General features: G+C 43.5%; 1 protein-coding gene across 3 annotated transcripts in view; it reads right to left on the bottom strand.

Moving 5' to 3' along the window:
* LOC127578699 (cadherin-22) overlaps positions 1–16,113 on the bottom strand; it is a 783,176-nt gene that overhangs the window by 623,818 nt on the left and 143,245 nt on the right. The gene's annotated exons all lie outside the window — the stretch shown is intronic.

A 16,113-nucleotide genomic window follows, 5' to 3' on the forward strand; every position in this document is an offset into this window, starting at 1 on the left:
TTGGAATGTGGGAGGAAACCGGAACACCCGGAGGAAACCCACACAGACAATGGGAGAATGTACAAACTCCTTACAGACAGTGGCCGGAATTGAACCCGGGTCACTGGCACTGTAAAGCATTACGCTAACCACTACACTACCGTGCCTGCTCTCTACACTACCATACAGGACTTGAAGTCAAGTTCAAGTTCAAATTGCAAGTTTATTGTCACGGGCATATGTACCCAGCGTATAAGTGCCGTGAGAATTAGTTTTATGGAGCAACAGCGCAGTGCATTACGAACACATCAACATAAATTACATAAACAAATTAACATAAATTATACATAACTTACATAACAGATTAAACAAAAATAAACATGACAACATTAGTGCAAGTTGAGGGAAATATAGTCCGAGGCAGAATTAGTGTTTTTCAGGTCGATCCAAGAACCTGATGGCAGTGGGGAAGAAATGAACTGAAATGAATTGAGGAAGGAATGGCTGTGGGGAAGAAGTGGGTTCTAAATGAAGGTTCAGTTTGGTTGGACATAAGAAGTACCAAAGCTAAGAAGTCACAGCTTCAAGCTGTTTTTTTTACAACTGAATGGCTTGCTCGGCCATTTCAGAGGGTGGTTAAGAGCTGCCGTGGGTCCAGAGTCATGTGTAGGCCAGACCAGGTAAGGATGATGGATTTCCTCCCCTACAGGACACTAGTCAATCAGGTGTGTCTTTATAACAATCAGCAATGATTTTCATGTTCATCATTAGACTTCTTAATTCCAGAATTCAAATTCAGATTTATCATCATCTGCTCTGGTGGGATTCGAACCCAGATCCCCAGTACTTTGCCCTGAGTATCTAGATTATTAATCCAGTCATAATACCACTGCATCTTTGCCTCCCCCAAATTAGACAGACAAAGAAAAAGGGTGGCAACAGGGCTCCTGACCCATCACACAACAGCCTTCAGTGTTCTCCCAAACCAATGGTAATATTAGCTACAGGGAAATGATGAACAGAACAGTTAGTTTCAATTAAATGAGAACTCTTTGATGTTTCTTTAATGTTCCCAAAGGTGTGCTGGTAGGTTAAGTTGTCATTATAAATTATCCCTGCTGTAGGTGGGCAGTGGGAGAACCAAGGAGGGAGTTGATGGACATGTGATAGAGGGAAACGAAAGGGGTAATGGGATTGATGGGATCATTCTGAGTGCTGGTATAGACTTGATGGGCTGAATAGCCTCTTACTATGTCGAAAGGAAATATGACATATGGATTTAAAGTTGTCGATCTACTTTGCTGACCCTCAATAGATCTGATTAAACTCCTCTTTCAGGAATGAGTAAAGTGATTTCTTACATGTGTACGGTCTGTAATATACCCTCCCATTGTCCTTACCTGCACCATACAGGTAGCAATCCTCTGTCTGAAGATGGGAGCTTACTGGTAGCTAATCAAATAGTCATTGTCGGATAAAGTCTCCTTCCTCCAAGGATGGCTTGCTTCCACTCCAGTTCCGAGAGTTTGAAGGTGGCTGAATGGGACTATCTGGGAACTACAGACTCTTCAACATGTGAGGCAAGGGGTGTTTGACAGTGCAGGTGGTCAGGGTGTTATTTTTGAGATTCACCACTTACACAGGGGATCCATGCTCTCCCAATGCATAGACTTGAGGTTCTCAGTACCATCCTAAATAATCTTTCCCAACTTTGATGGATCATGGGCCAGGGATTCCTGAGTCAGAGGGAATATTGCATTTCTTAAAGGAAATCCTTGAATCCTTGAATCTTTTCCTGTCTGCCTGGTACCATTTCCCTGTGATAGAGCTCAGAGTAAATTGCCCATTTTGGGAATCTGATGTCAGGTATGCGAATGATGTGACCTGGCCAATGGAGACAACTGGATTTCATTACAACCTCGATGCCTGGGATGTTGCCCCAGGAGATGGATTTTACATTGACAGCAGTGGTGATGACTGGATTTCAGACAGAAGACTACAAACCAAAATTTGAGTGAATGGTATTGGGGATAACATATGGTGTAAAATAAATGGGTCACTTTCACATTGGAAGGCTGTGAGCAGTAGGGTGCTTCAGGGGTCATAAAGCATAGAGCATAGAACAGAGAACAGTACATCACAGGAATAGGCCCATCAACCCACAATGTTGTGCTGAACTAATTAAATAATGACACCTAATCTTCAGACTTGTGATGGAGGGTGTTCACCGGAATGGATGCCTGGAACGGCAGGTTTCTTGCATGAGAAGAGATTAAGCAGATTGACTCTTCACCCTCTTGAGTTCAGAAGAATGAAATAAAATCGAATTGAAATGCACAAAATGCTTATGGGAACACACAAGAGATTGCAAAGGCTGGAATCCGGAGCAACACTCAAGATGCTGGAGGAACTCGGCAAGTCAGGTACCATCTATGGAGGGAAATGGACTGATGAAGGGTCTCAACCTTGTTGGATTCGACTGTTTCAAGTAGTTTTTTTAACATGTATAGAACTTAATACACCTGAAGTGGCTGTACAAGGTATAACCACTTTTTAGCTTATTGGTTTATCCATCAGGTGAATACATGTTTTCTCATTAGTTGGTTTTGCCACAGGTATCCAATAAGTCTTCTGATTGGACTATTGTTAGCTAAGGAGTACCTCTTATCTCAGGTATAAAAGGTGTTTTTTTTGTTAATCACTCCCTTGCTCTCTTCCACCCCCCCCCCCCCCCCCCCACCCCGGCCCTAGTTCATTTTTTTCCTTTGTCTTGGCTTATCTCTCAGTAGTAAAGCTAGTGCCATGTGCTCTGTGACTGTTTCTTTGTTTTAAACTTCTCCAATAAAACTTTTTGAAGCACCAAGTTGTCTTCAACTCATTCTTGGGCTCCTGAAAGAACCTGCAGATTCGAAAATAACTGGATCTGACAATTTGGATCTGGTTATTTTCGAATCCGTAGGTTCTCTCAGGAGTCCAAGAATGAGTTGAAAACAACTGGATCCGACAACCTGAAATGTCGACTGTCCATTTTTCTCTATAGATGCTGCCTGACCCACTGTGTTCCTCCAGCATTTTGTGTGTTGCTAATGGGGTTTGACAGGATAGATATGGAGTTGATGTTTTCCTTGGCTGGTGTGTCTTGAACTGGGGTCACAGTCTCAAAGTAAGGTGTTCGTCTTTCAGGACTAAGAAGAGAAAAACATTCTTTCTGCAGAGGGTGGTGAATCTATGGAATCCACTCCCTAAGAGGCATCTGGAGGCTCAGTTGCTGGAGCCTCAGTTCCCTAATATTCCCTAATATTTTAGGGAATATTAGGGAAATTAAGGGATATGGGGTTAGTACAGGAAATAGTGCTGAGGTATAAAATAATTTATGATCTAACTGAATGGCAGAGTAGATATGAGAGGACTCCTCCCGCTCATATTGTTTGTGTTGTTATGTTTGATGTATTCCAGGATTTTGAGCAGTACATGTTTGAAAGTAGAACCTAAAAGCACCCCAATGTATTTCCAATTAATAAATATTTATTTATTGGTCACATGTACATCGAAACACACAGTGAAATGCGTCTTTTGCATTACTGAGAATGTGCTGGGGGGCAGCCCACAAGTGTCACCGCTCTTCCTGCGCCAACATAGATGCCCACAGCTCCTAACCTGTACGTCTTTGGAATGTGGGAGGAAACCCACGCAGACACGGGGGGAAACATGCAAACTCCTTACAGACAGCGGCGGGAATTGAACTCGGGTCACTGGTGCTGTAATAGTATTATGCTACCCGCTGTGCTATAGTCATACAGATAATGGCCAACATGAAGTCAGAGTACTGATTGCCAAGTAAAATAAATCAGAGAAACAATCTCAAAAAGTCACAATGCATGGAGGTAAAGATTTTGGCAGAAACCATTTGGGCAGTGATGTATATATAAACTATGGTGTCTTTATGTTCTGACATGTATCACGTGGTATTATTTTGAAACATGTTGTACATAACTAGTGATGTTTAGTTGAGGGTTATTGCTTTTAATAAACAGTTTTTTCATTGGTCAACCTCTCTCTATTTACTTGTGCAAGCAACATAGCAGAAGTTACTACACTGGACACAAGTTTGAGATGGTGTTTCCTTAGCAAGTGGCTGGACAGTGATCTAGTGTGAGGGAAAAAGAATACAGTTATCCAAGTAGAGCAGTGATGATGGCAGGTAGAGGATATATTGGTGACATCAGGTAGCTTGAAGTTTGAGCAGATCCAACTATTCACCAGATATTTAGAATACGTGGAGTTGTATGATAAGACATACAACATCACCAAAGTCTTGGGAGAGAAAACGGATCAGAGAAACATGTTCTAAGGAGAGATAAGAAATACCAATGCTGGCATAAGGGTTGGGGAGATGTGAAATGTGTACAAGTCCATTGGCACCACGGAGCCAGAATTAGCTATTGAATTGGAAACAAAGAGAGGGAATAAACATTCACCTCAAGTTGGCAGGTTGTGACTAGTGGGGTGTGGCAGGGATCCCAGCTATTCACAGTCTGGCTGAGGGGTTATATTTCTGAATTTGCTGTTGATACCAGTTGATCGGTTTGGTTTGCTACATGTACTGAGGTACAGTGAAAAGCTTTTGTTTCCGTTCCATCCACACATAATTACAATGAGGGAATAAAAAGAACGTAGTGTTGCAGTTACAGAGAAAGTGCAGTGTAGGTAGACAAGTAAAGTGCAAGGGCCACGACGAGGTAGACTGGGAGAACAAGAGTTCAAGAGTTGAGTAGAAATGTGAGTAAGGAGGAGGATGAAGAAAGGTGTCAAGGGGATACGGACAAGCTGGGTGAATGGGCAAGAACACGGCAGATCCAATATCATGTGGAAAAGTGGAGGTCATTGACTTTGGTGCACTTAACAGAAAAGCAGAGGTCATGGTGATAGATTGGGTGGTGCTGATGGTCAAAGGATTCAGGAATGCTGAAGGCCAACAGGAACGTGCAGCAAGAGATTACGAAGGCAAATGGTATGTTAGCTTTTATTACGAGACGAATTGAATTCAGGAATAAGGATGTGTTATTGCAATTATATAGGGCCTTGGTAGAGCAGACGTGGAGTTTTGTGTGCAGCGAAGATTCACTACACTAGCTCCTGGGATGTGGTGGGTTTGGCATGTGAGGAGAGATTGAATAGAATGGGAACATCAGGTTGACTGCAGGCTGAGCTCGCAATGTGGCTTCCTCAACATCGCCAAGACCAAGCATAGAGTAGGTGACTGTTGTGTGGAGTACGTGCACTCTGTTTGCAACGGTCATCTTGAGCTTCCAGTTGCAAGTCATTTCAACTCCCCTTCCCATTCTCACACTAGCCTGTCTGTCCTTGGCCTTCTCTACTGCCACAGTAAGGCCAAAGGCAAACCAGAACAGCACCTACAACCCAAAGGTATGAACATTGAATTTTCCAGTTTCAGCTTGTTCACTATCCTTGTGTTCCAATCCCACTCCCACCAATCTACCAGGGTCTTCCCCCATTTGTTCACCTTTCCCATCCCTCCCTCCCTTATTACCTAGACTGGTCACCCCGTCCCGCCTGGTTCCACCTGCCCATCACCTACATACTTATCCAACTGGGCTTCTTCTCACTTGATTCACCTTTGCTATCCCTTCCCTAACTTGCTGCACCAGTCAACTATGCAGGACCTTGTCAAAAGCCTTGCTAAAGTCCATTTATATCATATTTATGACCTGGTGTTTATCAATTTTCTTAGTTACCTCCTCAAAAAACTCAATCAGATTTGTGAGACATAATTTCCCTGCACAAAACCACACTGATTCCCCCTAATCAGACCCTGCCTTTTCAAGTGATCCTTAAGAATGTTTTCCAACAGTTTCCCTATTACTGACGTAAGGCTCACTGGCCTGCAGTTCCCTGACTTATGGATACCACCCTTCTTGAATATGGGAACAACATTAGCAACCCTCCAGTCTTCTGGTACCTCACCTGTGGCGAAAGATGATACAAAAATCTCCATCAGAACCCCTGCAATCTTCTCACTTGTCTCCCATAATACTCTGGGATAGATTTCATCAGGTCCTGGGGATTTGTCCAACTATTATGCATCAATATCCTTAACATTTCCACTTTCCTGATGCATACATGTTCCAGACTATCAGTGTACACCTCCCCTAACTCTCCATCCTCCCCATCCTTTTCCTCGTGAATACTGATGCAAAGTATTCATTCAGGACATCACACATATGCCCTGAGTCCACACAAAGCCTTCTGCTTCATCCTTGAGGGACCTCCTCTTTCCCTAGCTACCCTCATACTTTGAGTACATTTATAAAAGGGATTGGAATTTTCTTTAATTCTGTCGGCCAAGATTATTTCATGTCCTCTTTTTTCTCTCTTAAAAAAAATTCCTATATCCTTTATAAATTTCAAAGGACTCAGTTGATAACAATTTTCTATACTTGACATACCTTCCTTCTTTTTCCTGATCAAACTCTCGATTTGCTTTGTTAATAAGGTTCCCTAATCTTACCATCTTTACTTCTTACTCTTACCGGGACATGCTGATTCTAAGCTCTATACTACTTTGCTTTTAAATGCCTCCCACTTATCGGATGTTACTTTCTCTCCAGCAGCTGTTTCCAGGTCTTGTCTTATACTATTGAAGTCAGCCCTCCCCGAATTTAAGACCTTTACATTCAACCTCACCCTTTACCTTTGAAGCTGACTGAATTGTGGTCATTGTTTGCAAAGGGTTTCTCCACAAGCACTTCTACCTCCTGCCCATCTTCCCCATCCTCATTCTCTAAAATAAGGTCGAGTGTCACTCCCACTTGATATGTACTGCTTTAAAAAACCCTCCTGGATGCACTTAACAAAGCACTAAAGCAATCCCAGTCAATATTGGAAAAAATTTGGCATTCAAAGAAATTTGACATGTCCCCTTTGACACTCACCAACTTTTATTGATGCACCATACAAAGCATCCTAACTTGGTACAGCAACTGCTCTGCCTAGGACCGCAAGAAACTGCAGAGTTGTGGACACAGCCCAGCCCAGCGCATCACGGAAACCACTCCATGGACTCTGCCTTTATCTTTGCTGCTTTGATGAAGTAGCCAGCATAATCAAAGACCCCACCCACCTGGGTCATTCTCTCTTCTCTCCTCTCCCATCAGGCAGAAGATACAGGAGCCTGAGGGCACATACCACCAGGCTCAAGGACAACTTCTATCCCACTGTGATAAAAGTGAGATGGACTCTTGACCTCACAATCTACCTTGTTATGACCTTGCATCTTATTGTCTAGCTGCAATTTACTTCCCTGTAGCTGTGACAGTTTACTCTGGATTCTGTTGTTGTTTTTACCTGTACTAGGAGTTAACAAAGAAAATAGGAGGGCAAAAAGGGGCCATGAAATATGCTTGGCAAGTAAGATTACAGAGAATCCCAAGATGTTCTGTAATAATATCAGGAGCAAGAGGGTAGCCAGGAAAATAGTGGGTCCCCTTAGGGACCAAAGGGGTAATCTATGTATGGAGCCAGGTGATGCAGATGAGATCCTAAATGAATACTTCTCATCTGTATTCACCAAGGAGAAGGACATGGAAGATAGTGAGTTCAGGGAGAGAATCCATATGGTAGGCTTCTTCACAAGGTCAGAGGGCATGGGATCCAGGGAGGCTTGGCCATGTGGATTCAAAATTGGCTTGCCTGTAGAAAGCAGAGGGTTGTGGTGGAAGGAGTGCATTCAGATTGGAGGGCCATGACTAGCGGTGTCCCGCAAGGATTGGTTCTGGGACCTCTACTTTTCGTGATTTTTATTAATGACTTGGATGAGGGGGTAGAAGGGTGAGTTGGCAAGTTTGCAGATGACACAAAGGTTGGTGGTTTTGTGGATAGTGTGGAGGATTGTCGAAGATTGCAGAGGGACATTGATAGGATGCAGAGCTGGGCTGAGAAGTGGCAGATGGAGTTCAATCTGCAGAAGTGTGAGGTGGCACACTTTGGAAGGACAAACTCCAAAGCAGAGTATAAAGTTAATGGCAGGATTCTGGGCAGTGTGGAGGAGCAGAGGGATCTGGGGGTTCATATCCACAGATCCCTGAAAGTTGCCTCACGGGTGGATAGGGTAGTTAAGAAAGCTTATGGGATGTTAGCTTTCATAAGTCATGGGATCGAGTTTAAGAGCCGCGAGGTAATGATGCAGCTTTGCAAAACTCTGGTTGGACCACACTTGGAGTGCTGTGTCCAGTTCTGGTCCCCTTATAGGAAGGAGGTGACAGAGTTGGAGGGGGTGCGGAGGAGATTTACCAGGATGCTGCCTGGTTTAGAGAGTATGCATTATGAGGAGAGACTAAGGGAGCTAGGGCTTTACTCTTTGGAGAGAAGGAGGATGAGAGGAGACATGGTAGAGGTTTACAAAATATTAAGAGGAATAGATAGAATAGACAGCCAGTGCCTCTTACCCTGGGCACCAATGCTCAGTACAAGAGGGCATGGCTTTAAAGTAATGGGTGGGAAGTTTAAGGGAGATATCAGAAGGAGGTTTTTTACCCAGAGAGTGGTTGGGGCATGGAATGCACTGCCTGGGGTGGTGGTGGAGGCAGGTACATTGGTCAAATTCAAAAGATTGCTAGATAAGCATATGGAGGAATTTAAAATAGAGGGATATGTGGGGGGAAGGGGTTAGATAGTCTTAGGCAAGGTTTAAAGGTTGGCACAACATTGTGGGCCGAAAGGCCTGTATTGTGCTGTACTGTTCTATGATTCTACCTCAATGCACTCTGTATTAACTCAATGTATCTGCACTGTGTAATGAATTGATCTGTATGAACGGTATGCAAGGCAAGTTTTTCACTGTACCTCGGTACAAGTGACAATAATAAATCAATACCACTATTGGGAAAGTTAAAATCACCCAATACTCCAATCATATTGCTTTTACATCCTACTGTTATTTGCCTACATATTGATTCTTCCAAATCCCACTGACTATTTGGAGGCCTATCGTATAATCCCATCAAAGTGATTGCCCCTTTCTTATTCCTAAATTCTACCCATTTTACTTCATTCACTGATCCTTCTGGATTATCTTCCCTGAGTACTGCTGTAATGCTCTCCCTGATCAACAGCGCAACACCTCCTCCCCTTCTGGAACCCTCCCATCACGCCTGAAAGTACCATACCCAGGAACAATGAGTTGTCATTCCTGCCCTTCCCTCAACCAGGTTTCCGTGGTTTCCACAATAACATAATCCCACAGATTGATCCATGCCCTGAGCCCATCTGTTTTACCTGCTGGGCTCCTTGCATTGAGGCAAGTATAGTTAAGCCTACCAGCCTTCTTATGCTTCTACCACCCATCTATGCCTGCTCTGCCCAGTAGCCTTGCTTCCTCCCTTCACTGCCTATACTTATCTATCCCCCCTCTGTCGTTTTGGGTCCCACTTTCACTAGTTTAAACTCTCCTGAGTAGCACTGGCAAACCCCCCACCCCTGCCAGGGTATTGCAACCCATTCTTCTTGTACAGGTCTCCTTGCTGCAGAAGAGATTCCAGTGATCCAAATATCTGAAGCCCTGCCCCCTGCACCAGCTTTTTATTGAGTTGTCCTATCTTCCTACTTGTAAACTCACTACCTCATGCCACAGGAAGCAATCCTGAGATTACTACCCCATAGGTTCTGTTTTTCAACTTTCTACCAAACTCTCTGAATTCACTTTGTCTTCCTGCCTATGTCATTGGTACCAATATGGACTATGAGTTCTAGCTGCTCACCTCCCCTTTCATTATGTCCTGTACCCGCACAGAGACATCCTTGACCTTGGTACCAGGAAGACAACACACCACCCTGGAGTCTCACTTACGGCCACAGAAATGCCTGCCCGAACCCCAGATTATAGAGTTCCCTATTACTCCCGCTTACCTACACATTGACCCTCCCTGCTGTACAACAGAGCCGATCGTGGTGCCAGTGACCTGGCTTCTGCTGCTCTCCTCTCCAACAGTATCCAGAATGTGGATAGCCACAGGAAACTCCTCTTCAAACTCCTACCCCTTCTGGTGGTTACCTATCTATCTGGTGGGTGTGACCACCTCACTGAAACTCCTCTCTATAACACTGTCTGCCTCCCGCATGCTCCTCAGTGAGTCCATCCATTGCTCCAACCGATGCATGTGGTCTGAAGGAAGCTGAAGCTGGACGTACTTCCTGTAAATGTAGTCGTCAGGAACATTTGACCTCTCCCTGATCTCCCACATCTCACTGGAGGAGCAAACCACTTCTACCTCTGAGCTAAAAGAAAAGGAAGGAAAGACCTTGGTTTGACTTACTGTGTAGAGACCAGATCTAGTACACTTGTCACCTGACTAGTGTTTTGTTCAAGTTCAGTAAAAGCTTCCCGCTGGCGTACTGTATGCCCTTATGTACGGATTCCATGATCCCATGAGCTTTACCATCCAGTGTCTCAACACATCCATCCACATTAAAGGACTTATGTGCACAGACACTCAAGTACCTTTGTTCCTGTACATTATTTAAAATTGTGCCGTTAATTCTGCATTGTCTGCTTGTTCATTCTGACAAAGTTTATCACTTCACACTTCTCAGAACTGAATCTCACCTGCCACCTTTTTGCTCATTTAACCAGCTATTACTATCCACCTCTCTGATTAACACATTTCCAAGTTTTGCATCACCTGCAAATTTAGAAATGTTACTCAAACTCCTCGGTCTAAGTCATTAGCATGTATTACATAAAGCAGTGATCCCTGGGGTCACCATAGTCTACCATCCTCTAGTCTGAGAAACAACCATTTATCATAATTCTCTGTTTTCTCCCCTCAAGCAGCTACCGACTCTTTAACACCATGGACTTCACCTTTACTAACCAGCTTTTATGTGGACTTTGTCAAACAGCTACAGAAAATCCATGTGAACAACATCTGCTGTATTCCCTTGGAAAACATCTCTGCAAACTCAGCAAAAATCCAATCAGGGCATGATTCACCGTCAACAACTCCATCCTGGTCTTCTTTTATCAACTTAAACTTCCTAGTGTTCATTATTAAATTGCTTGATTATTGTTTCTAAAAGCTTCCTCACAACTGAAGGTGTCTGGCATGTCCACATACCATTTTTTGATCAAGTATAAAAAATGCCTGCTACTTTCCAGATTTCTGTCACCTCCCCTACATTGGGGGAAGATTGCAAGATTTGACATTGGACACCAAATTGGAAGCAAAAGTGCATCTAAAACATCCAAGGAACAACTTGCAGTCATATTTTGAAGGACACTTATTTTCCTTGTCATCAGGGGCGACATCGTAGCATAGCGGTTAGCATAACACTATGACAGCACCAGTGACCTGGGTTCAATTCTCGCTGCTGCCTGTAAGGAGCTTATACGTTCTCGCCTTGTCTGCGTGGGTTCCCTCCGGGTGCTCCGGTTTCCTCCCACATTCCAAAGACGTACGGGTTAGGAAGTTGTGGGCATGTTATGTTGGCGCCAGAAGAGTGGCGACACTTACGGGCTGCCCCCAGCACATCCTTAGCAACACAAGAAGACATATTTCACTGTGTGTTTCAATGTACATGTGACTAATAAATAAATATCTTATCTTAATTAGAGCATAGGAGTGCGCCCAAGGAAATGGATTAATTTTCAAACACTTTTCAGTGCAGGCATGAATCAAAGGGTGCGGTTCAAACAAATTTAACCCTAAGAGGTTTTGTTGGTTCCATTCCTGACATAATGTAGTGATGAAAGCTTGGCACTAAATTGGCTCTCATATATCTGAAGGACAGCACCATCAAAAGATCCTTTGAACATTTGCCAACTTAACTTGGTTACCTAATGGACACACCACATAGTGGAGGATCAATAAGCATTGGAAAAAATAATGAATCGGGATGGCTCTGGATCGTTTAAGGCTTGCACATGTTAGAGAGAAGAAACAAGGGAAACAGTGGTGGGTGATATTTGTTGCAAAGTGTGTCTCTTGGTTGAAAAGGCTTTTAAAGTTCAATTTCTTATTCCAGAATGAAATGAGACAGACGTCCAACCTCCTCAATTGGTACCTTCATGACTGTTTGCTGCTAATCTCTCTCACGCGCTTGAGTCAAGCATCTTTCATTGTGGGGTTATTCCAAGATAAAGATTTGATTTCTAAAGATTATGTGTTCTAGAAATTTAGAAGATGGTGTTGCTTTATCAAGGTTATTCTAATTTGCACATAAAGCCAAGGTATCATTTAAACCCTAATGAAAATTTTCCAATGTATCGATGAATTATTTCAAAGATTTGATGGGTGCCAATTGTTTCTTTTGAAAATAAAAACACATTTGTTAAAAGTATGATCTCATCACTTGAAGATGCAAAAGCATTTCCTTGAAATACTGTGTGACATCTCTGTAGCTTTTGCCCTGGAAGTGTTCCTACATTATCACAGGGTAACCAGTAAATCCAAGGAAAGGAAAAACATGTTAAATGACAAGGGACATCCATAATACAGAAAAAAAATGCCCAACAGCCTTTCTCGGAGGCATAATTTAAAAAGTGATTGATTGAGGCACCAAAGTCCTATGGCCTCCACAAGTCCAAATGGAGCTTTACAGCACAGACATGAACAGGCATTCACAGCATTCTGTGTCATTCATTCTTTTCCTGAAGAAAATATACTGCTATCATATTCTGTCCGCCAAACAATATGCTGCATTTTTGCCGTACATTAACCACCTAATGAAATGCAGCAATTTCTAATGGACATTGCATTACTGAAAGCTGTTTGTGTCTTGATGGATAATAGGGTGTGGAGCTTCCTATCGGTGTGTTTCACTATTGAACAGGTTATCAAATGAAACAGTGGACATTGGAATGAAAGCATGACTGAAAGTAAAATGTCCTGCTGCTTCATCATCACATTCCTCATTTCTAATCAGTTGAGTTGGGCCAGTGCCACATGCTGCAAACAAATCAGATGCACTGACATTACTGACTGAATATACACATGCCACCTACCTATTCATTTGTTTAACAACAGGGAGCAATGGCTACCAGACCTCTGGCATTGGACAGCTTGGCTTTTGACCCTTGTCTAGTACTATCTGCTGAGCCACAAGGGCTTCTATTACCAAACCCAATGGCAGTAGATCCACTCATAGCCCTGTGAACATGTTTGATTATCCAGGAACGGTCATTCTGACTGTAGAACAGAGAACATAGAACAGTACAGCACAGGAACAGGCCCTTTGGCCCATGATGTGGTACCAAACTAATTAAGTTAATGATATCTAATTAAACTAATCCCTTCTACCTGTACATGGTCCATATCCCTCCATTCTCTGCACATTCATGTGCCTATCTAAGACCCTTATTTACTCCTCTGTTCCAAGACGGAAAATGAGGTGCTGTTCCTCCAGTTTGTGCTTGGAATTCTCCTGGCAGTGGAGGAGGCCGAGGACTGACATATCTGTGATAGTGTGGGAGGGGGAGGTGAAATGACTGGGAAAGGAGAGATGCAGATCTCAGTTACCGTGTTCTGAGAAATGGTCACCTAGTCTGTGTTTGCTTTCGCCAATGTAGAGGAGGCCACACTTGAAGTACCAAATGCAGTAGATGATATTAAGGGAGGTGCAGGTGAATCTCTGTCTCACCTGAAAGGATTGTTTGGGTCCCTGGATGGAGGTGATGGAGGTGGTGTCGGGGCAGGTGTTGCACCTATGGCGGGGGCAGTGGAAAGTTCCTTGGGTGGGAGTGATATGGGTGGGGGGTGGATCGAGCTAGGGAGTCGCGGAGAGAGCGGTCCCCGCGAAAGGCAGAAAGGGGTGGGGAGGGGAGGATATGCTCGGTGGTGGGGTCCCGTTGGAGATGGCAGAAGTGGTGGAGAATGATGTGTTGGATACGTAGACTGGTGGGATGAAATGTGAGCACAAGGGGACCCTATCCCTGTTGGGTCTGGGAGGGGTAGGAGTGAGAGCAGAGGTACGCGAAATGACAGAGATATGGGTGCGAGCTCTCTCGACCACTGTAGGAGAGAAGCCATGATTAATAGCAGAAGACAGAAGTGGGCAGTCCTAGGTTGTGGGACTATCGTGTTGGTAGCTGTAGGGGGGAGATCTCCCGAGGTGATGAGGTCAGTGATGGTGCGGGAGACAATGTCCTGGTGGTCCTTGGTGGGGTCATGGTTCAGGGGTAGGTAGGAGGAAGTGTCCAAGATTTGGCATCAGAGGTCAGTACGCCAGACTACCACGGCACCACCCTTGTCAGCTGGTGGGAGAAGATAGAATCGGGCAGTCCTAGGTTGTGGGACTATCATGTTGGGGTTATCCATGACTTAGATGGATAAGCTTTTAAACACCAAGGAAATCAAGGAGTATAGAATCAGACAGAAAAGTGGGCAAGAGAAACAAAGGACAGCAGATGCTGGAATCTAGATGAAAAACACGATGATGCTGGAGGAACTCAGCAGGCCAGGCAGCATCCGTGGAGAAAAGCAGGCGGTCAACACCAATCAGAAAAGTGGGCAACACCAATCAGCCCAATCAGGGCAGCACGGTAGTGTAGAGGTTAGCACGACGCTATTACAGCGCCAGCAATGGGGGTTCAATTCCCGTCGCTGTCTGTAAGGAGTTTGTACGTTCTCCCGTGTCTGCGTGGGTTTCCTCCGGGTGCTCCGGTTTCCTCCCACATTCCAAAGACGTACGGGTAGGTTAATATGGGTTTAAAATGGGCGGCACAGACTCGTCGGGTCGGAAAGGCCTGTTACCACGCTGTAAGTTAAATTTTAAAAAACTAAATGATGCTGTGGACTTGGTGGGCTCCCCTGCTTCTATTCATGAAGTCAAGCACAATAAGGTTATTACTTTTCATGGTTGGGCTACAAAGCGGGAAAGTACAAAACTCGGAAATACTGTATCAGTTTGGCTGGATAATGTAGTCCAATCCATCAATTCAATGTACTTCATTCAACATGTGAATCACTGTTAACAAGAAGGAAGGATGAGAACTACAGGGAACAAAGCAGAATTAAAACAAGAGAGGAAGAGTGAAAGGGATAAAGAAGCAACAAGAGTTCATGTCATGTAAAAGCCCACTTATTTTCATGCAATTATTATGACAGCTCGAATCATGAATTAAAGATTGCATCATAATATATGATGTCTAACAATTTTATATATTATTAGATACAAATATATGTGAGAATCAATATGGAATACAATTTAGGAATTAATGAACCTGATTTAGCTCAGGTCACAGCAGAAAGTGCCTATTCTCTTGAGCATGGTAGATCTTTACCGAGTGAGGAAACACAAGAGCTTGTTAATTAGTAAATCTATCGCATGAAAGGCCACTGGAGGTGATAGCTAGGTACGGTTGGCAGGAGAGTAAATGCTTACAATCAGCACAGCAGATTAAAAATGCAGATGAGTGGTTACATTATTAGATATTCCCACATAAATCTCTCAAATTCCAGCACACACACAGAGATCAAATCGCCGACAAGTCAGGCTTCAGTCAATGAATGACATGTTTTGCTGATAAGGTCACAGTTTTTATAGGTGCTGAGGAGAAATGATACCTGGTGCACTGCCAGCAATCAATGAGCTGTGTGAAGGAATTGTGCATCAGGAGAGACAGGATACACTGCTTAGAAAGCAGGTATTGTTTAAAAAGAATGTAGGGTTACAATAATAGGGGAGTTAGTTATATTTTAAAGCACTTAATTTTGTTGTAATATCGAGAGGTCCCAATATCTCTGACAAATTAAAAATAAATTGGTTAAATTTTGTGCATGTTGGAAATTATTCTTTTCTCTGTCAAATTGTACTTAACATGCAAAGAAGAGTGTGATAATCAGGGACAGATCTGCAGTGGTGTGATGTGTATTGCTGAACAGTAATTAACATCTCTGAGACCGACATAAAGAAGAATGATTTTCCTCCCTCACACCTCTTCCCTTCCCCTCACCTGGGTTCCACGATGGTCTACACTGTTCAGGTTTGGTCTCAGATTTCAGCCTTCAAGTGGTTTGAACCAAATAAAGCAGAAATTCAATACAGGGGCTTTAATTGTATTGAAAGGTAAGAAAAGCATCCTTTTGACTGCTGGAATGATATGCAATTTCCAAATCATCT

Source organism: Pristis pectinata, chromosome 16 (genome assembly GCF_009764475.1).
Source record: "Pristis pectinata isolate sPriPec2 chromosome 16, sPriPec2.1.pri, whole genome shotgun sequence".
NCBI classification, from domain to species: domain Eukaryota; kingdom Metazoa; phylum Chordata; class Chondrichthyes; order Rhinopristiformes; family Pristidae; genus Pristis; species Pristis pectinata.